Source organism: Mizuhopecten yessoensis, unplaced genomic scaffold (assembly GCF_002113885.1).
Source record: "Mizuhopecten yessoensis strain PY_sf001 unplaced genomic scaffold, ASM211388v2 scaffold11127, whole genome shotgun sequence".
Taxonomy (NCBI): domain Eukaryota; kingdom Metazoa; phylum Mollusca; class Bivalvia; order Pectinida; family Pectinidae; genus Mizuhopecten; species Mizuhopecten yessoensis.
This window is the reverse complement of record NW_018408893.1, coordinates 565739-590066: the sequence shown is the minus strand read 5'-3', so window position 1 is coordinate 590066 and position 24328 is coordinate 565739. Positions and strand designations below refer to the sequence as shown.

General features: G+C 37.0%; 1 pseudogene; it reads right to left on the bottom strand.

Annotated features, from left to right (window-relative positions):
- Window positions 1-16219, bottom strand: part of LOC110466269 — a 27145-nt pseudogene extending 10926 nt beyond the window's left edge.
- Window positions 16220-24328: the final 8109 nt, after the last annotated feature.

Genomic DNA, 24328 nt, shown 5'->3' with positions numbered 1-24328 from the left:
TCTGAGCTGAAAGTTAGATTTGAAATTGTTTCGATTTTCCCCCGGAACAAATTTCGCGCATGGATAAATACAGTGAACACCGTGAATGGGACCTTGACCTCCACGAGGGAGTTATTTTTGGAAGTTAATTCGAACTTTTCTCTTTGCTCGTTTTGTGAAGAATCCAGGCGTGAATGTATTTGTTGATTGTATGGGAACCCGACAACAATCGGTAGATTCTATAACAGCATCGTTATTTGACATGTCGTCTGAAACTGAGGAACCGGAGACGCTTGAAACTGATAGCGTTTGAAGTGAGTGATCTAGCGACGGAGAACAGGTTCGTTACAAATGTCTGAAATGACGAATGTTTATGTGTGCTGTGACTCATCAGTAGGTCTGTAACATATGTGTCAGTAGGTCTATAGAATATGTGTATTTCAGACATTTATAACGAACCCCTGTTGATCAGTGCAGTGTAACAGACGATATTTCTGATAAATTGCATGAGCGTTAAAATTGTTTCCATTGCCGGCATCGGTGATTTCAACCGATGTGCATTTTGTACGATATTGCAGACCCTGGTCTTGTTTTCGTTGTAATAAAAGTGCTTTTTATTTTATTTTTTATTTTGCACATAAAGTTACAATGACATTATCAAACCTCACATGCCCAGCGATATTTCAGCAGCCGTCATGTTTATTTACATTGGATATTGTAGTTCCGGTCAGTGTTGTAATTAATACGCTAAGAATTGTGTCTCGTGCGGCATGGTAATTAAAGTCTCATCAACGACACAGCTCTCAAAGAGGCTATATAGTGACAATGCCATGCAAATGTAAATATATATAAATAAATTAATAGGAACTGCCAGGATTGGGGAGCCCTGGAGTCAGTCCCCTAAACAATATGGTGTCCTGATCACACAGGAGGGCTCTCATTCATTATTCTCTCTGCTAATTTGATCTAATTTCAAATATTTCAATTTCATAACAATTTTTCATCAATATATATCATTCAGAAATTTGATCTGGAAATACAACATTTGTACATAGAGTATTGGACATCTACAGAACAAGAACATACTACCACATTTCACACAAAGCACACACATCCAGACGTTTGTACATATACAACAGTATCATAATCAGTGAACATAAAAACAAGAGGCCCAAAGCCTGTATCGCTCACCTGGATATCTAAGCAATCATGGCAAAATATTCTCTAAATGAGACCCAAGGGAATATGCCAGACCCCAATGCCAATTCTTGTAGTACATTTGTATGCATGTATTAGATTTGTCATGCCCAGCAATTTAATGTATGGTTATGGAGTGGGGATCTTAACTGTTTCCAAGTTGTGACTCAGAAACTAGATTCCTAGGGTTGTGGCCAGACCCCAGGATCAATTCTAATACCATGACTGCATTCGTCATTTTATGCCCAACAATTGTATATATAGTTCTGGGGTGGGGATCTTAACCGTTTCAAAGTTATGACCCAGGGACTTTGTCTCAAAGATTGGGGCCAGACCCTAAGGCCATCCTGGAAGCAAATGTGCATGCTTCTCTTTATACTCAACAATTGTATATATGGTTATACCGTGGGGATCCCCACCATTTGTACAATTTTGAATCCCTGCCTCCCATGAATGCTTCTGACCAAATATGATCGATATCCATGGCATAATTCTACATAAGAAGTCGTTTATAGCAATATTGCCAAATTGCTCCCTTTTGGCCCGCTCCTCAGCCCCCTGGGGGGTCAGCTCAACCATTTGTACAATTTTGAATCTCCACTACCGAGGGATGCTTCCAGTCAAATATGGTTGATATCCATCACTTAGTTTCAGAGAAGAAGGTCCTTAAATCAATATAGCCCAATTGCGCCATTTTGGCCCTGCCCCTCAGGTCCCTGGGGGACCAGACCCACTGTTTATACAAAATTGGTTCCCCTTCACCCAAGGATGCTTCAGACCAAATATGGAACAAATCCTTTCATTCCTACAGAAGAAGAAGGATTTTAAAGAATTTGCTATATTTCACCTATTGGGGCCCTGCCCCTCAGGGGCAAGACCCACGGTTTTACAACAAGAGGCCCAGAGGGCCTGTATAGCTCACCTGAATATAATTGAAGTAATTGGTATGAAGTAAAGATATAGCACTCCATGGTAGGTGCTGTTAGTACATATGAAATTTCAGAAAGATCCATCCAGTACTTGAGATATAGAGAACAAACTTCAAAAAGAGCCCCACCCCTATGCCCCTACGGGGTCATACACACCAATTATACAAAATTGAGTCACCGTCACCCAAGGATGCTCCACACTAAATAAGGATAAAGTTCCTTAATCCTGATGGTCGGAGAAGGATTTTAAAGGTTTTACCTCTATTTTTCCTATTGGGCCCAGCCTTTCTGCCCCCCCTCGGAGACCACACCTACTGATAATACAAAATTGAGTCCCCTTGGCCCAAAGATGCTCCAGACTAAATTAGGATAAAATCCCTTAATCCCTATCAGCGGGGTCAGACACACCATTTATACAAGCTTTGTTCCCCTTCCCCCAAGGATGCTTCTGACCAAATATGGACCAAATCCATGCATTCCTACAGAAGAAGATGGATTTTAAAGAATAATTTGCTATATTTCCCTTATTGGGCACTGCCCCTAAGCCTGCAGGGGGGCCAGACCCACCATTTATACAAACTTTGTTCCCCTTCTCCCAAGGATGATTTTGACCAAATATGAACCAAATCCTTTCATTCCTACAGAAGAAGAAGGATTTTAAAGAATTTGCTATATTCCCCTATTGGGCCCCGCCCCTCAGCCCCCAGGGGGGCCAGACCCACCATTTATACAAACTTTGTTCCCCTTCCCCCAAGGATGCTTCTGATCAAATATGGACCAAATCCATGCATTCCTACAGAAGAAAAAGGATTTTAAAGAATAATTTGCTTATATTTCCCCTATTTGGCCCAGCCCATCAGGCCCCTGGGGGGGCAGACCCACCGTTTATACAAAACTGGTTCTTCTTTACCCAAGGATGCTCCACACCAAGTTTTGTTAAAATACACTCAGTGGTTCATGACTAGTAGTGTAAAGTTGACGGACGACAGACGACGAACGCTGCGGTATGGCATAACCCCACCTTGGTCCTTAGGACCAGGTGAGCTAAAAATGGTTCCCCTTTACCCAAGGATGCTTCAGATCAAATATGGAACAAATCCATTCATTCCTACAGAAGAAGAAAGATATTAAAGAATTTACTATGTGTTCCCTATTGGGCCCCGCCCCTCAGGCCCCTTTAGGAAAAGTTGCCGGACGCCGGATGCCGTGCCATAAGCTCACCTGCCCGAATGGCAAGTGAGCTAAAAACACTTATACATACACATATACATACATACATAACATACACTCCTACATATGTACATACATACATGCATACACATACATACTAACATCAGCAAGTATGCATGCACTTAAATACATATACATGCAACATACATGTAAATATATACATACATGCCCATTACTGCATGTATCCGTGTACGCACCAGAACATACATATAATGTTCATGCACTCTACTAACCCGTAATGTGTTTGTTTTTGGAGAGAAAAATATCAATCAACAAAACAGACAAATTTTAGTATACAAAATATTCTCAAAATAAATCCTTCCATTCCATCCATCTTTGATCAAATGTTTCAATGTATACATTTTTTACTGATAAAGCTTTCTCAATATTATATCTGAATGCAAGAAACTCATTCAAACCATTTAAACTTGACTTCTGTTTTTTTCTAGAAACAGTATATATATAATATTTTGTATACAAGATAATAGAGTAAGGGTATGTGATTTCGTACACTAAATATTTTTTTCTTATTTTTTAACCGATCACTTTCGATGGAGGTATAAAATTGCTCCAACAGCAGACCATCGCTAGTCCTTCTTCGGTGATGCTAAATATAGATTTCCTAAATAACCTCGTTTTTAAAATGAAACTAGCGAGTTGAGCTGTCGTCTGCAGAATGGGCCCAATGCAATTTAAAACAGAATCTAGCCAATTTTCTCGAGATCACTTTGATATCATTATAAAACATCCAATGAAATAATTGCTTCTAGAATATGTATAGTTGATAATTTTTTCCACAAAAGGGTCTATGTCACCAATAAAGGACATGTTTTTTTTTTAAAAAAAATCATAACTTGTTCAAAAAACATTTCTGGTTTATGGAGATTGGCAAATCTGAATGAAATATATTGAATTCATACGACATATTTATATTCGCTTTATTTTCTAAGAATAGCACATTTGTAGAGTGTACGAAATAACGTTCCCAACTGCCGCGAAACGTGGAAGTAAATGATGGTAAAAGGAAAGATCCCCTGCGCAGTAAATTTCTGCACATATGAAGTCACATTATCAAATATAGCGCAGATTGCGTACATCTTTTAGGTCAAAGTAGATCCGATCTTCTTGGAGATGTGTTTGAAAAAAAATATGTAAATCTGTTTCAAAAGTGTACGAAATCAGGTACCCTCTCTCTATAGTTAATGGGCATTTTCAGCAACTCCATTTTCAGCATTTTCAGTAACTCCAAAAAGTATTTTTTCCAACTTAAAAATCAAAGATTTTCCTTATTCTGCTGTATAATCTCTCTTTTAAATCTTGCCATAGCTTTAAGGACTGTGGACATTCCCAGAAAAGATGTTCTGTAGTTTCTATTTATATTTTACACATATTACAGATATTGTCATTTGATATCCCAATAGTATTTTTTAAATAGTTTTTAATTGGGAGGATACAATTTTGTAATCTGTATTGAAACCATTGCAGTGTTGTGTCTTTTGTAACTTTAAAGACAATACTATATGAACTTTTCCAACCTTTCAGCTGTATTTACTAATTTAATTTTACTATTTAATATGTCATACATGTCTTTACAACCTTTTTTTCTTCTTTATGATAATATTAATATGACTTGGTATGAAGGGCCTCTCAAAAGTGTTTTCTGCAGTTAAGTTATATTTTAATTGTTTACAACATTGCCTAATAATAGACTGGCATATACTATGATAAATCAAGAAGTTTCCAGAGTTTATATTGTATTTCAGTTTAAAATTTACAAAAGTTAAAGAAACTTTTTCAACACCCCAATCAAACCATTTTCGGACAAAAAAATACTTTTTTCCCCCCAATACCAAAAAGTGGGTTATACCAGATAGGGACAGTTAAGAACTGCTAAATCAATTTTACTTGTGTTATTTCTGAAACATTTACTCATGACTAAAAAACATCCTTCCAAAACATATTACTAGTCTTAATTTTTTTCTGATATATTTTCTACTGGAAAGTGCTCTGCTTCAAAAATATGGATCCAGCTTTTACCAATATTTTTCAGTTACAAATGTCTTATAGATCACAGCACACATTATATTATCAGTATAGCACATGTACATGTGAAATAGACATGTGTAACAAACCCCTGTGCTTCTACCGTGCTGTGTATGCCCTCTTAAGATCTCGATTTTGGTCGCTCGATATTTTTTTTGTAGAATATGTCTCTTATCAGCTACGAAATCTTTAGTTTCATTTTCATAATCTGTATAGTCTATTGTTTATTTATAGCATACGGGGATTCCATGTCCGTCAACTTGTTTATTAATAACACGCGGGGATTTAAAAAGTCTAAATCTAAATAGGTAACTATCATGAGGCAAAATGTCAGTCATATTTGACAATGATGTAGCTTCTTGACAAAAGTCTGCGACATCATCACATGTATGAATTCATTTTCTAAAGTTTTAGCCACGATGATTACACTGTGTTACTTGCCTGTCAAATTGGTGTCACACTATCGGTCTCTCGTCACCTATGTAAACAACGTGTTTATCGATACCGGAAATCGGTCTGTGAGATAGCACGCAAGCGCAGTACAGGTACGTATACATTGGCTCCAGCGAGAGGTCCAGGTCGTCACGGTTTGGTGCATACGCGAAATGAAAGAGGTGTTGCTAATCCCAGCTGCTGTCCAAGTCCGTGATAAAACTAACATGAAAAAACCCACAGGAACACGAACGAGGTCATGATCTAAATGAAGGGGTGATACAAATGTACATACGTACCCATACTGTTAGTAGATACCCATTTCATATGTGTAAACTGTTACCTGTCCTTCTGCCTTTACCGTCACCTTATAGTCCCTTTCACGTTAACTGTGGGACTGTGCGTCGCGCATGCGCACAAATGCCACTGAGTGGGTTCCTGGATATACGTAAACAACCATCATGGTGAAAACCTGCAGTGTATACAAGTGCGCAAACCAGTTTGACCGGTCAAAGAAAATAAGTTTTTTTCGGTTCCCAAAAGATAAGCGGAAGCGGAAGACATGGATAAAAGCACTTAACAGGGATGGTTGGGTTCCTAACGAAAGTTCGTGGATATGTTCCGAGCATTTTATCGACGGCTGGCACGGATATGACCCTGCTGATGAGAATTACGCTCCGACAATTTTCAAATACAAGGTAAAAAATAAACAAATAAGGTTATTTAAAAGGTGGTAAATTTATTACAATCACTTATATTTTATATGACAAAAACACACAAAACATGTCAGTAAAATATTTAAGCAACAGCAACCATCAGACCACAGGGGTTCGTTACACACATAATGACATATGCTATACATGAATTATACTGAAATGGGTCACAGCACACATATATGTTTATGTGTGCTGTGACCCATGTCAGTATAGCATATGTGTATGTCAGACATTTGTAACGAACCCCTATGATCAGACCATTGGTATCGCAGCACATACGCATACACAATATACATAGATGTGATATTTATTCTTATAATTGTAGATGCATTATAAAGCAGTTGTATTATAACAGTTATAAGATTGCTTTGCATCCCTGCTGGTTGCAGTACAAATTCACCATGGCAGTTGATCTTTTCAAATTATCAAACCGTGTTAAAGCATATCTTACATAAGTTCAGGAAACACAAACATAATCTCTACATAAATAATACTATGCAACTACAAATATACGTACATGTTCAGGTTATACATATAACATAACGTTAACTTAAGTAAATTTACTGAACTGTAGTTTTTATGAAAACAAATTTTGCAAGTTTAAATTAAACATCACTTATCACTACGTCCAAAAAAGACACGCTGTTTTTTACGGAAAGCATGGATTGCAGGTATTATTCTGAACGGACAACGGTATGTCCGGATTTGTATACAAAAATAAATAAATAAAACTAAATAAATAGAACTAAATAAAATTAAAGTATTTTAAAGTTTGTACACTTTACTTTCAGATTTTCGATAAGGAATTGTATGAAGGGCGTATTTACGCAGATATATTCTTTCTGTATTACGGTAGAAAACCTCAATTATTTTTGTTATTACATTTGAGACGTTTGGATAAAATACAATTACTTATACAATTATATACAAACACATACATGTATATGCAACTATTTAACGCATTGAAGTGTTATTTACGATCTATTTGAATGACACAGCTTTGCACGCAAACAAAATACTTTTACGTTTTCTCTATAACTGTCGATTACATTTAAATATAAATTATAAGTTAAAAAAGAACATAAGAGGCAGAGAAAACGTAAATATAAGTAGCGCATTATGATTTGTGTCATTCACATAGATCATAAAAATACCATACAAAAACAGTTCAATACTTATATTTACGTTTTCTCTGCCTCTTATGTTCTTTTTTAACTTATAATTTATATTTAAAATTAAAAATTCCCGCCTTATCGACAGTCCATGCTGATTGGCAAACAAAGTAGTACTTTGAAATTTTAACAAACATTTCAATTTTATTCCACAATTCAGTATCAATACAATTGCGTATGATATGTCTATAGGGGGATTTAAGTTTATCAATAGAACTCTGAGCTGAAAGTTAGATTTAAAATTGTCTCGATTTTTCCCCCGAACAAATTTCGTGCATGGACATGTACAAATACAGTGAACACCGTAAACCCGACCTTGCCCTCCACGAGGGAGTTATTTTTGGAAGTTAATTCGAACTTTTTTCTTTGCTCATTTTGTGAAGAATCCAGGCGTGGATGTACTTGTTGATTGTATGGGAACCTGACAACAGTCGGTAGATTCTATAACAACATCGTTATTTGACATGTCGTCTGAAACTGAGGAACCGTGCGTTTGAAGTGACGGAGCACATCATATCAGTAGGTCTATAACATATGTGTCAGTAGGTCTATAGAATATGTTTATTTCAGACATTTGTAACGAACCCCTGTTGATCAGTGCAGTGTAACAGACGATATTTCTGACAAATTGCATGAGCGTTAAAATTGTTTCCATTGCCGGCATCGGTGATTTCAACCGATGTGCATTTTGTACGATATTGCAGACCTTGGTCTTGTTTTCGTTGTAATAAAAGTGTTTTTAGCTCACCTGCCCGAAAGGCATGTGAGCTTATGCCATGGCGCAACGTCCGTCGTCCGTCCGTCCACTTTTCCTATAAAACGCTACTTGTCATGAACGGCCCAGTAGATTTTGACAAAATTTGGTCAGAAGCATCTTTGGGGGAAGGGGAACTCATTTTGTATAAATGTTCGGTGTGGCCACCCTGGGGGCTGAGGGGCGGGGCCCAAAAGGGGGAATTTAGCAAATTCTTTAAAATCCTCTTCTTCTGTAGGAATGAAAGGATTTGTTCCATATTTGGTCAGAAGCATCCTTGGGGGAAGTGGAACAAATTTTTATAAATGGTGGGTCTGGCCCCCCTGGGGGCTGAGAGGCGGGGCCCAATAGGGGAAATAAAGCAAATTCTTTAAAATCCTTCTTCTTCTGTAGGAATGAAAGGATTTGTTCCATATTAAGTCTGAATCATCCTTTTGTGGAGGGAACCAATTTTGTATAATCCGTGGGTCTGGCCCCCTAGGGGCCTGAGGGGCGGGGCCCAATAGGAGAAACTTAGCAAATTCTTTAAAATTCTTCTCATTCTGTAGAAATGAAAGGATTTGGCCCATATTTCGTCTGAAGCATTCTTTGGTGAAGGGGAACCAATTTGGATAAATGGTGGTGTGGCTCCCCTGGGGGCTGAGGGGCGGGGTGCAATAGGGTAAATATAGCAAATTCTTTAAAATCCTTGTTCTTCTGTAGGAATGAAAGGATTTGTTCCATTTTAAGTCTGAATCATCCTTTTGTGGAGGGAACCAATTTTGTATAATCCGTGGGTCTGGCCCCCTAGGGGCCTGAGGGGCGGCGCCCAATAGGAGAAACTTAGCAAATTCTTTAAAATTCTTCTCATTCTGTAGAAATGAAAGGATTTGTTCCATATTAAGTCTGAATCATCCTTTGGTGGAGGGGAACCAATTTGTATAAATGGTGGGTGTGGCTTCCCTGGGGGCTGAGGGGCGGGGTCCAATAGGGTAAATATAGCAAATTCTTTAAAATCCTTGTTCTTCTGTAGGAATGAAAGGATTTGTTCCATATTAAGTCTGAATCATCCTTTGGTGGAGGGGAACCAATTTGTATAAATGGTGGGTGTGGCTTCCCTGGGGGCTGAGGGGCGGGGTCCAATAGGGTAAATATAGCAAATTCTTTAAAATCCTTGTTCTTCTGTAGGAATGAAAGGATTTGTTCCATATTAAGTCTGAATCCTCCTTTTGTGGAGGGAACCAATTTTGTATAATCCGTGGGTCTGGCCCCCTAGGGGCCTGAGGGGCGGTGCCCAATAGGAGAAACTTAGCAAATTCTTTAAAATTCTTCTCATTCTGTAGAAATGAAAGGATTTGTTCCATATTAAGTCTGAATCCTCCTTTTGTGGAGGGAACCAATTTTGTATAAACCGTGGGTCTGGCCCCCTAGGGGCCTGAGGGGCGGCGCCCAATAGGAGAAACTTAGCAAATTCTTTAAAATTCTTCTCATTCTGTAGAAATGAAAGGATTTGTTCCATATTAAGTCTGAATCATCCTTTTGTGGAGGGAACCAATTTTGTATAATCCGTGGGTCTGGCCCCCTAGGGGCCTGAGGGGCGGCGCCCAATAGGAGAAACTTAGCAAATTCTTTAAAATTCTTCTCATTCTGTAGAAATGAAAGGATTTGTTCCATATTAAGTCTGAATCCTCCTTTTGTGGAGGGAACCAATTTTGTATAATCCGTGGGTCTGGCCCCCTAGGGGCCTGAGGGGCGGGGCCCAATAGGAGAAACTTAGCAAATTCTTTAAAATTCTTCTCATTCTGTAGAAATGAAAGGATTTGGCCCATATTTCGTCTGAAGCATTCTTTGGTGAAGGGGAACCAATTTGTATAAATGGTGGTGTGGCTCCCCTGGGGGCTGAGGGGCGGGGTCCAATAGGGTAAATATAGCAAATTCTTTAAAATCCTTGTCCTTCTGTAGGAATGAAAGGATTTGTTCCACATTTGGTCAAAAGCATCCTTGTGAGAAGAGAAATCAATTTTGTATAAACTGGGGGTCTTGCCCCCTAGGGGCCTGAGGGGCGAGGTCCAATAGGGGGAACATAGCAAATTATCATTTAAAATCCTTCTGCTTCTGTAAGTATGAACAGATTTGGTCCATATTTGGTGTGGGTCATCCTTGGGTAAAGCGGAACCAATTTTATATAATAGGTGGGTGTGGCCCCCATGGGGGCTGAGGGGCAGGGCCCAATAGGGGAAATATAGCAAATTCTTTAAAATCCTTGTTCTTTTGTAGGAATGAAAGGATTTGATCCAGATTTGGTCAGAAACATCCTTGTGTGAAGAGGAACCAATATTGTATAAACCGTGGATCTGGCCCCCTAGGGGCCTTAGGGGCGGGCCCAATAGGGCAAACAGAATCTTGCTCTTTCGGTATCTCGACCTAATACGAGAGTAAAACATATTTTAGCTCTAAGTGGAATGATGTTATGAGAAGATTTTCATGGGATTTTTTCCCGTATTATCTGAGGTTTTAAACGACACAGCATCATAATGAAATGTATTGCCGCTTAATTTTAGACAGTTTGAGTAATTTAAAAAAAAGGTTAAATCATAAGGTTAAATCATATTGTATTTTTGATGTCGATGTGATTAAATTGTTATATTTGACTTTCTGAAATGTTTCGACAACTGTGATCTGTTCAGATGATGGTTTTAGCTCTCCGCTGAACTTTTTGAATCTTCTAAGTTTTGGTTTTAAGAGATAAAAGCCTTAATATAGAGCAAACCATTCATGAAATGGATGGATATAAAGCAGCCAATTGTACATTACGCATTCATGTTTTTCCCTTTCCTTATGTAAACAACAAATGAAACACGTGTTTCGAAGTTTGAATATTTATGCAATGTTAACATGCTATCAATATTCAGTAGCATTCAATAAGACACGAAAATAAACTGAGATTAAAATTATATTTTATTAAAACAGCTAATGAGATTCTGTTTAATCGAAGCCTTGAATATCAATTTTTCAATTCCATGACATAAACACGCTCAATGATCAGTTTGAGGACGTTTCTCCAGCCATTCTTTGATTCCCGGGATGGATCTCACTCGATTAAAGTGCTCTTTCAGTGTGGACTTTTTGTCAAAGATATCTGTCCCGTTTTCTTTCTTAGCAACTTCGGCTATAAACTCAAATGTGTTATACACTGCTAGATCAGCAATTGTCATCTGAAACAAACAAAATATATCTTTATTAGATAAAATAATAAAATGAAATAAAATAAAAACGTGAAAGTTTATCGAACATTTAAACAAGAGTCGTTTGCAATGCGTGATTTGACTGGATGCGGACCGGGAATCTCCGATAAGGACATTGCTCGATCGTATTGAACATCTCCTGATGTATATCAATGGATCGAACTAGTTTTCTTGTCTCATCAACAAGGTGGCGCACACTGAGCCTTCAATTTTGTTATGACATATTCCAAGCGTGCAGAAAGCGAAATTGAGCGTAATCCCTGGATATCGAGGATGCCGTAGGTGGGGAGCGTAGTTTTATTGACAAAATCAAATTAATTCATTATTTTTTTTATTGAATAGTTAGCTGTAAGCATTCCTTGCATTACACCGTACCTTGATTTATTAACTTAAAACGATCAGTGATATTGTGAAATTCGAAACTACACACGAAATGACGTTTTTCATTCACAAAATTACAATGTCGTAGGAGTTTTATACAACATGAACTTGTTTCTTCAATAAGATCACATATGTTGATACTCTCAGCTTGTCGTGTATACTGAAAAAAATCTCGCCAATCTAAATCCAAAGTTGACGTTTCAAATCCTTGATAACAGAAGATACGTAATGTATAGAAACGATTGAAGATTTTTGTGTGTGCAAAATAACAGAATAAACTATCCGGTGTGTACAGACAACAATTATATTTATGTTAAATGTAAGGGAAGATAACTCCTGTTCAAAGTGATTGAAACCAAAGTAACTGACTAATATGTAGCCAATACATTGTCTTTACCTTTGATCCAACCATCCAGTCGTTTTTATCTAGTATTTTCTCGAAGATCGTCAGGTACAATGGAACTGTTTCAGTTAGCAGCTTCGTTAAAAGTTGTGCCTGGAAATACAAGTGTATCGTATGTATATGATTTGTATAAGAATAGGCAATGTATTTAAATACCTAAACATATGTACTTACTTAATTCAACTCGTGATATATGCAAAAATGGGCTATTTGTCCCAAAAAGAACACATCGAATGCGCGACTAAGTATAGGAAGTTAAATTTTACCTTTGTGTCGTCGTCTTTTTCAAAAAACATTTTAATGGTATGTGTAGAGAAATCTTCGATAGTCTCAATGACCACATCCACAAGGGTTTTTTCTAAGTTACTCCCTCCGTACAAATCTGCAATACATAGTAAATATTTGGATTAGTGGCGGGCCTTTATTTGGATCAGTGGCGGGCCTTTTTCTAATTAATAGTAATACTAATTGGATGTTCTTATATACCGCTTTATCACATCCTAGTTCGGAGGTCGTCTCAAAGCGGTTCACAAATTATTATCCGTGGTTAAAGGGCCTTTGCAACCAGCCAATACATTTCTCAACTCCCTGGGGAGCATACAGCCTGAGCTGCTATTTCGGCGCTAACAGTTAGCATAAAATAATTCTAGCACTGCTCAACTACGTACTCATTTATAGCTGAGTTGACAAGGGGAGTAAAGTATCTTGCTCAAAGATACTACACATTGCCGTGCCGTGGCGCGAACCCGCAACCCTTCGGTCACAAGCCCGGCGTCCTACCACTGGACTACCGTTTCTACTAATATAATTTTTCTGAATAACAATCCTAAAGAAAAATGTAACAGATGAAACTCATATGATAATTTAGCAAACGTTTTATATACATTACGAACAGATAATTATAACGGAGTTTATCATAAATATAACTGGGGACGGAACATAGGCTTGCTGTGTTAGGTCCTTATCAGTTAATATGATGAAGCTAGGCACAGGGACAACCAGGAATAAATGTTAACGTAACAGTTACTTAGAAGTTCCCGACCTTGATGGTTGACGTGAAATTAATCCGTAACACTGCAATACCAGCTTATTCTATTTAAAAATCCTTTAAGACGGAACGAAATTGATTTGTGTATCTTATATCAAGACTATGCAAGAATCCATTCATCCTGCCCAGGTGACCAACATGGTATGCATATCTCGCATACGCCGTTTTGGAAGAATACTGCAAGTATCTACCGATAATGTGAAATCGGAATATCTGGTATACATATCTATTGATAGAAATATTCAAACTAGCATGTCTTTGTGGTGGAATTGGAGGGCGACATGATAGTCACTGGGCTGGAGGGTAATACGATCGTTGTGGAATTTGGTAAAAAGTTGTTCATGTGAACGTAAAGGGATTTGATGGTAAAAATGACGATCAAAAGGTGAGAGTATGAGGACAGTGATGGCATGGGATAGTGCTATTAAACAATGACGGAGTGCAAGAAGTAGGTCACTATATCATCTCTGTGACCTATGTTTAATGACATAAGTGGACTGTTTGTTGAATATAGAAATCTTAACCGATGGGGGACAATGAATTGCCTTGTTATACTCTGCCTTGTTTAATGTTGTAGGGATACGGTTGAAAGGTTACATAAAATGATAGGTCTGTGTATAGCATGACGTCAGTAAGTACGGTGGATAGTATAGATGTGATTAGGTTGGACAGTAATATTTGACAATGATGAAGTTATAAGATAAGCATACATACCGAATACCCTCGCCACGTGGCGTATCATTGCACCGCTCTGAGGAATTATCTTGCCATCAACCTCCAAGATAGGAAGTTTGCCCTGTGGTAGTTCTGTAATAGAAACATACAATGTACATGTTTAAGAAATATCTACAGTTCCAAATCACGAATGTTCATGGATCGCTCAATATGGAAACCAAACCATGTCAACAATTACCTTTATATAATAATCCACACTACAGGGAATCAATTGAACGGGTGACAATAAACAGCTATTTACTATTTTAAGAACTACATTATGGGATTGTTGTGTCTGCGACAACTCCTGAAAATGACTTCATGATGAAACCGCCAGACCTTAGCATATCATGCATTAATTGATCACCTACAATATATGATTATTGTGTGTGTGACATGCATCACCATAGGTTTGACTCTTGTGTTACCGGCAGACCGTAGACGTAGAATAGATGTGTTGGTCATTATATATGTTGGATTGCTGTGCCTGTGCTCAAGATAACCCCATACGTTACCGACAGACCACAGAATAGATACAATAAACGATTACTTAAACTATAACAATATTGTGTAAATGACGTCACCTCAGGTTTACTTACTAGTTTATTGACAGATCATAGGATATCAAACAATATAGCATAACTGTTTGACGTAACGATACAATATTCTCACCAACTCAGTATTATATATAATAACACTTTTGTGGGGTGTTGTTATACAATTTGAAAAGTAAAAGTTCTGGAGATGTTGTATGGTCCAAATATAAATTTATTAAAATAACTTTCTCTATGTCGGTGGATGATTTCTGGAGTATCCAAAAACACACCCTTACAGTCCGATGCCGAGCTCCTAACTGCTGTTACAAATCGTAATCGTGTCCTAAGTACATTTATACAAAAGCAATTAAGTAATTAGTTTGAATGACATCTGTCATTCATAGCAATCGGCCTTTTCAGACTTCGGCCGTCCCCCGACCAGGTAAGCCAATTTAGCTTTCCTTTGTCGGAGACTGAATGCAGGGTCCGATCTGGTATGACAAGTTAATCCTGTTACGTAATATAATTAAGTTGAAATATATATGGTATAAGATGGACAAAGTAAATGCATGAATTAATCTGACAACAATTGACACATGCCGACTTTAAAGGAAAAGCTTCATAAATGGAACTTATCTAAATTTACACAAGTTCAGGAGAAACAATTTACACATATCGTTCCAGAATATTAATTATATTTATGTCTCACGATGGTATAGATTGAATGAAAGTTTATAGGTTAAAATACGCCAAAAAACGAATATAATGATAATATTAAATCAAAGTTCAAATTTAGCACTTTTATCATAAAATTCTTTATGATAATTATATACAAAATGACTAAAGACACATACTGATAATATAAAATTACTAGAAAACCACATCTTGAATGATACTTAGACGCTATCTCTTTTCAGTGTAAACCGGTCAGAACCGGTTTTTCGAGTGTTGGAAAGCCATTTTGTTTATTGACTCCTTACTTGGTTTCATAGCCGCCCATTGATCTGAATCCAGTCTGACATCCTAAAATCCAAATCCTCCAGCAGCCAATGCCAATCTTGTCAACTCGGCTCTTCCCCTAGCATTGAAATACGTTACTTTGTAGGAGGGCATGTTGCAAATTGTTCGTCTCTCCGACTTGGTAGTAGTAACGTGTAAAATAATGTCTTGACGTCTGGGTGTTGTAGTTACGATGGCCGATGGCGGCTGACAGAACACTCATGTTAGTAAAAAGTGTTTTGTCTGACAGTTTGTCAAATTAAAAGTGGGCATTTTACACATTTTGTTAAAAGTGTAAACTGTCATGACACTTTGTCAATTCATGCATGGCAGTTTACTCATTTTACTTTCACAAAATAAACATTGGGGGAGGACAGACAGAACACTTTTTACTAATACGAGTGTTCTGTCGGCCGCTATCGGCCATCGTATGTAGTGCCTTCTTATATGTGGCAAACGATGTTCACACACGTAGATGCAGCTGGGTAACTTCTAGACCGGAAAGCTTGATTTTAATAACAAACAACTGGGTAATGAATGGGTGTTGGTGTAAGTGCACCATGATATGTAAGCTTGCAATATGCAACGACGGGCCATCACCAATTTCTATTTTAGACTTAAAACTTTGAGTTCAAATGATATATATGTCAAATGTCAATATAATTAATGCAGAGCTCATCACCTAAACCACCAAAACAATTCATGTACAATATGATTGTCATTGATTAATTGACTGCACAAGCAGTGTGACTCTTGTATGTATATTTCTTATCTTTCTAATTACATGATTAAAACATATTTTTCATTTGTACATAACGTTTTGATGTAGTTATAGCTGTAACAATAATACAAAACCATGATATATAGGGATTCGATGTAAAAAATAATAGCTAATTAAACTCATCTGCCTTATGGGTATATAATGTTGTACTTTGATGTTTAAATCTTGTATCTATATGTACTTAAAGGAAACACCATATCTCCAATATAATCATTATCAGAGCAGGTGAGTAAATGTAACGGGCACCTCTCCTGTCCTTTTTGTGTAAACAACCATTATTCGATCGATCGTACTAGAACGATCGTTACTATTTTTCACCTTTTCTATCGTGGGGAATTTCCACTGCTTGTGTATAAACAGGCGTGTACACACAGGCATATACCTTTCATAGATCTAAGGTGAAAAATGAGCCTCATATGGAAATTGTCTCCTTGTTTACAATCCGGAGAAGATTAAATTTAGATACTGAACCTGTTAAACAGGTAGTATATTACATGCTTCAGCATATTACAAAGTTGTTGCGTCAAAATTTAAAGATCATTGCCACAATACATGACCATGACGAATGTATCAGTAACTGATCATGAATTAGCTTCCGTAGGGTGTGAGCTTATCAGATGGTGTGTATAAATATCGTGCGATACAGAAATGTTATTTGTTCTGTAGCATAATGTAGCAAGGGGCTATCAGATGTTTTTAAACAACTGTCATTGAAATAGTTCAAGGTCACACTGATAACATGTGTAAAAATATTTCAACAATATGTTCTATGGATTTGGAGGTCTAGATTTAAATTTGACCTGCTATGGTGAATGACTATCATGTCTATAATACAGAGTAATACTGTGTTGATGTTTTTAAACTACCTACTTTACCATCGTGTTCAGAAACCTGTCTTTAGGCCTGTTCCGTGCTGGGAGCTATAAGCAGTATTTAATGATTACCTGAACTTATTTGAAGCTCACTGGTTTCAAATGTCTTAAAATTCTTCATTTTTTCTCTCTCCACAAAACTGTGAGGTATATAGGAACGCGTTTAGTCTGTAACATGATATGGAGAAGGCTGTCAATTTTGTGTAAAACGTCCAGCTAAATTCCCCCCAATGAACAACCCTGTAGGTGAATGAAGTTATACACGAGAGTGTAGTGGAACATGGTGGTCCGATAAATCTTACTAACGAGGTCCCCCATTACGCTTTGAGTGTTAGAAGTGTAACCGAGTATGTAGAGAGATCTACCATTGTTGTCTGATTAAATAAATGTCTATAAGCCATTAGGTTAGGCTTATAACACAGTGTGAACATAAAAACTTAGTCACTAATCAAATTTGATAGACAAGGACACGAGCAAAGCGGTTTAAAATAGAGGGAACCTCCTACCTCAGGGACCCGACATTTAGTTACAACTACATATGTATAAGAACTATTATACTCTCGGTCAAAATGCAACCCTAATGATAAAAGATGTCGAAAAAATTGACCAACCTTACTTCATCGTATCAAAACCTACATTTCTAGTTGATGTACAATAATGCTTGTGACCGTTAGATTTATTAATAATTTTTCTTTTAGAAACTTCAGATACATGTATGCACAAACGATGCATTCTCCTTCGAGTTACACCATCTCGACATCACGCACCATTTCGATCTATCAAACTTGTTCGTAGTCATAGAACCTCTTTCTCCATAAGCCCGAGGTTAACGTCATGCTCTAGCAAACATCCGACGGTGTAGTTTTATGAATCTATAAATGAACTTCCCGGCACAGTGAGCTTCCTCAGTTTAGGTCTTAATATAGCTGCAACAAAATCTTAGGTCCCTATTCCTCTTACTTCTGTAATTCAGATTAATAAGTCACCAAAGACCAATGCCCTTCTGACCTAAATTGTAAATTTGCCAGACACTGAAGCTCCATTGTTGTAAAATCAGGACATGATGATGATAACAAATGGTTTCTAGCTTCATACATGTCATTGACAATGTCTTTTATTATCTATTTGAAAGTCAAAAATGAAGAAGTCCTGAGTTTACTAATTTTATGGCATATTCTGTATCCACCAGACACCTTGATATCAGTCCAAAGGTGAAGGCCCGAGGGCTGTTATCGTAACGATGGGTGATGTCAGGTACCATATCAAAAAAATGAAAAAATAACCTTTATAAACATTCAAAAATCTAGAGAGGTTTTAATTGAGAAATTAGAACACTTATAAATCCATAGAGGTTTTAATTGAGAAATTAGACAAATTGTTATCTTGTGTAATCTTGTGCAAAGAAATAAATAGCTTCTGTAATCATCAAATCCAAAACGTTCAACACGGAACAAGGGGAATAACTCATTATTCGTCTGGGCTGATATGTCAGAAAGGAGAATATAAGTCAAGTCGTTTATATAGCATATTACTTATATTGGAAAAGTATGGCTGTATTGTACCAATTGAACCAACACTCATTCTAACTAGTATGTTAACACTTTCATATTTGATGTTATATTTAAGGATTAAACTTTTTGTCAGCGTATACGGTAGTATGAACGCAGTTAGCAACGCCGTCAAAATGCAGTTCAATCCTTATATTAACATCCCAAAAGTGTTTAAATTGTATTATATGCAGGAAAAAACAGTCGAAGCGGGTTGCTACGATGGTAACTACGGTTGCTGTGGTTGCTCGCATAACATAGTCCCAGTTAATCAACATCGATATGTGGTATTTAGAAAAATCCACAATGAACAACACTATTTTTCTTCCTTTCATAGCTTTTAAATTTTAAGTTAAGTAATGCAAGATTTGAATTCATTTACAACGATCGTCATATACGCGCATTGACACATTTCGCATGGACTGACACGGCCGACCGAATGTTTCAGAACGAAGCCGCCATCGTTTACGTTACCGATGTTTGGATGTGCATCCATGGCATTTTGTCAGCATCCTTTTGTTGTAGAGTTAAACATTATGAATACTCAATTTGTTCAATATATCTAGATGGTGAAGGAACCAAACAATGGTTGTCCTCGGGCTGTTATCTCGCTGAAGCCCGAACGGCGCCATATTTGAAACAAGTATCAATTCGCCGAGTCTTTTTTTTACTGTGTATACGCTTATTTATACGCAGTCAGACTTTACTAAGCTGAGAAGGAAGACATGTAAATATTTCACAATAAACTTAAGTCAAAACTCGATCATTCGAGCACACTTAGTATCTAATTGACTAAACCTCAAATACTAAAAGGAAGGCGACTTTCATGATGACCTCAAATTCAATTTCAAGTTGTGAATGTTTTTTCAATTTTAGAGAACTTGTCATATATTTCTAATTGAATTGATTAAAATGATTGAAATCTTATAAGCTATACTAATAAATCATCAGAAAAGCATAAAAATGGTAATGCTTTTATTTTTCTGTAACATAAATTAGGTTGAGATTTTAGGTAAAATTTACGGCAATATAGATCAGCATGCCAACGAGGGGATATCCGTTATCAATATTACCTTCATCATGTGTGACACATCGTCGTCAACATATGTCATTATACAAAAGAACAGCTGTTGAATAGTTTAAAGAATATATAGGTTGTATAGCCATACACGTATTAGTTTTACAAGCCAAACATTCAATGCATTCATAAAAAACCTTAGCGTATCACATTAACGTAGGTCAATAATTAATTTCGTTTATTAAAGGATAAGACTAGATAATAGATTGTCTATCGATGTATAGACCGAAAACTGAAGTGCACTCTAAATAAACCGCGAAGTTCCAATGTTAAAAGACGTGGTTGCCGATGATTATACAGGTGTTACCTGTGACTACATATTTGTAAAAAAAAAGTATTACTTTGTGTATGACGTTATCAATTCTTTTTTCTCTGTCAACATAAACCAATGAAAGAGCGGGTTAAAATCAATGCTTAATGAGTAGGTGATCATCATATCGATATTAAATGTTTTAACGCTTCATAAACCCACCACATTAATACGCGACTGAAAGATCTACTATAACGAACTTCGTTATATTCTCTTAAGCAAGAGGACATACCTATTGCATGCATATGCTCTTAACAAAGAACTGCTAACAGTACAAGGAGACATGTCAATTGTCTTATGAAAATAATATATGACAAATGTGTTATTTTGTCTGTGTGACTTCTCTTTCTCCTACAACTGCCTTAGGTTTTTCTAACTTTCGACTCATTGGATAAACCTGCTAGGAGTTGGTAAACCTTTTTGGGTACCACTGGGTAACATCCCGAACGTCAGATCATTGGTCAATCTTTTCATTATGACGTCAAGTAACAAGGCTTTGCGACGTCATCTTCCATCGTGACGTCATAGTTCATGGCGATTGTTTCCCGAATCGGAAACGGGAAGATTATAATACCATGAGAAACATGTTTTTTTAGACATTATATCTGAACGAAGAAAAAGGTCCCTAATTTGTTTATCCAACTCTCGTAAGTCAATTTTTAAATTGCAAATAACATTCGGTTAACCTCGTGTCTTTATACAATTTGAAAATGAACTAACACGACAGAGATAAACATGATAACCAACCATCAATCGTTTTGGACCTCTATAGATATGCCGTCAAATCCATCGTATTATCCAGTTAAAGTTTTGTAGTCATACTGTGTAATAAGAAAACCTCTGGGAATTAAAATCCATCTGATCAAAAATCTCCTTCAAAAGCTAAGTAAGGTAAAATTACATTACCAAAACAGTGTTATAGTGAACATGCATACAGATAGATACAATAACATAGAATTCAAAGAAAGCAGTCACACTGTATTCATAGAAGAAAATTCAGCCAATGGTAATCACAAACTAATTGTATTCACAGAAAACTAATACGTTGTGTTCTCAAAAATCAGATGCTATTTTTTCAGAACGAACACAGAATATTCGAAGAACCAAACACACTGCATTCAAAGAAACAATTACATTGTGTTGACGGGAATCATACTTTCAGTCAAGGAAACAAACAGATGCCAGTTGGAAAACATTAGAAAACCAGTTATCTATTATTTATCAATAAGTAAAAGTAGTGTGTGTATATCTGTATCCAAAAAATGACCTAAGCATGGGCTTTACATAGAGAATTCTCTTCTCTTGAAGAATGAACAACAGCTTTAATTCAGGAGACGGCTGAATATTATCTTTCTTAATTTTGTGTGTGTTTTAACAAAAATGTATATTGGAGCTGCAAGCTTTCAGCTTTCCATACACTCTGTTGTCCTCGCGTAGGACGTCTTGCATACTCATTACTTGTCAAAATATTTCATCTTACATCTTTCATTCTAATTTTTCTTCATGCGTCCCTTTTTCCTAATATTTCATCATACTTTATCTTTCACTTCAATGATGCACCCTACTTCTTTCATTCCCATTCCCAGGCCTGCGGTAGCCGAGCGGTTATTATTTTGATATTTAGTGCATAACTGTTATTCATTAATTAACCAATAACATATTCGGTTTGATCTTTCTGCGGTATTATAGTCCATCTTCCAGCAAACAAGGCTATAAATAAGAGAGAGAGAGAGGGGCTGTATTGAGACGACATTAAAATAACGAAATGACAGGGCTATCATGACGTCAAAACGGACAATGCGCATTGTCTGGAATTTAAGTAATTATTCGGGTAGCCGTGTTTTTGTTCTCTTTTTTTCATTCCTGGAATAGTCTTTTCACATTTTCAATTTTACAAAATATCTCAATAAATTAAACAGCGCTAACATATTAACTGTGTGATATTTTTGTATCTCTGATCTCAAAATTGTTTTGGAAATTATCTTGATGAAGAAACACATTTCATTAACAGAAGTATGGTCATACTTGTCTCGAAGCAATGAAAGGGTAGTCTGAGAGTCTTTAAGTTCTAGATACCCTAACTGTATAAGTACTTCTGAAAGCCACGTGATTTATTTATTCCTTCCTCAATAGACATTGTGATATTGATTTAAAATAAAAACATGAATGCTCCACACAACGGTAATCATGGGGGCCCTAACCTTAAGGGTGAGATGAGACCTATTATAAAAAATATGGCCAATGTGAGTGAAACCAAGCGTGTTATTTGACCTTAATGTGTTTTGCTATAGATTAGTACATATTTCCGCTTTTCTTCCACTAACAATACAGTACTCGACCCCTTCCGCGGAAGGGCAGAACCCACCAGGTTAGCACTTGCTGCTGCTGGACAAGTGTTTGAGTTGGTGTAGCCCTACTTACAAATTATATATCTATTTGCTGAAATTGGCTTTTGATCCTCAACAGTGTATGGACTGTATGGCCTGTATCTGTTGGGGGGAATACATCCAATATCACCAAATATTTATACTCAACAGTTAACCTTATATGAATACCAGTAACGCATTGTCTAATACTTGATATTATTCACTGAAGATAATAGTCTAGTAATTATCTCAAATTAATTATCCCTAGTGAAAGGGTTACTATATCGCAAGAATACTGAACAAGTCTGATTACATCAAGGAGTTACTTCCCCTTATTCCAATCATCATATCAATGTATAAATATATGTCTGTGTTTCTTACCACCTGTTGTCACCTCAAGGAGAGGACTTAGATAGGCTATGTCTGCTGTCTGATCCTATTGACTATTGCTTATACTGTCAATAAAATTTGTTGAAATTGAAATTGAATCATATGCGTTTGTGTAACGGTAATCTACCACGATACTTTGCTTATAGACTTCTTAGTCCCCGATGTTTGCCGTTATCTTGATGGCTATCTATCACGATACTTTGCTGTTAGACTTCTTAGTCCCCGATGTTTGCCGTTATCTTGATGGCTATCTATCACGATACTTTGCTTTTAGACTTCTTAGTCCCCGATGTTTGCCGTTATCTTGATGGCTATCTATCACGATACTTTGCTTTTAGACTTCTTAGTCCCCGATGTTTGCCGTTACCTTGATGGCTATCTATCACGATACTTTGCTTTTAGACTTCTTAGTCCCCGATGTTTGCCGTTACCTTGATGGCTATCTATCACGATACTTTGCTTTTAGACTTCTTAGTCCCCGATGTTTGCCGTTACCTTGATGGCTATCTATCACGATACTTTGCTTTTAGACTTCTTAGTCCCCGATGTTTGCCGTTACCTTGATGGCTATCTATCACGATACTTTGCTTTTAGACTTCTTAGTCCCCGATGTTTGCCGTTACCTTGATGGCTATCTATCACGATACTTTGCTTTTAGACTTCTTAGTCCCCGATGTTTGCCGTTACCTTGATGGCTATCTATCACGATACTTTGCTTTTAGACTTCTTAGTCCCCGATGTTTGCCGTTACCTTGATGGCTATCTATCACGATACTTTGCTTTTAGACTTCTTAGTCCCCGATGTTTGCCGTTACCTTGATGGCTATCTATCACGATACTTTGCTTTTAGACTTCTTAGTCCCCGATGTTTGCCGTTACCTTGATGGCTATCTATCACGATACTTTGCTTTTAGACTTCTTAGTCCCCGATGTTTGCCGTTACCTTGATGGCTATCTATCACGATACTTTGCTTTTAGACTTCTTAGTCCCCGATGTTTGCCGTTACCTTGATGGCTATCTATCACGATACTTTGCTTTTAGACTTCTTAGTCCCCGATGTTTGCCGTTACCTTGATGGCTATCTATCACGATACTTTGCTTTTAGACTTCTTAGTCCCCGATGTTTGCCGTTACCTTGATGGCTATCTATCACGATACTTTGCTTTTAGACTTCTTAGTCCCCGATGTTTGCCGTTACCTTGATGGCTATCTATCACGATACTTTG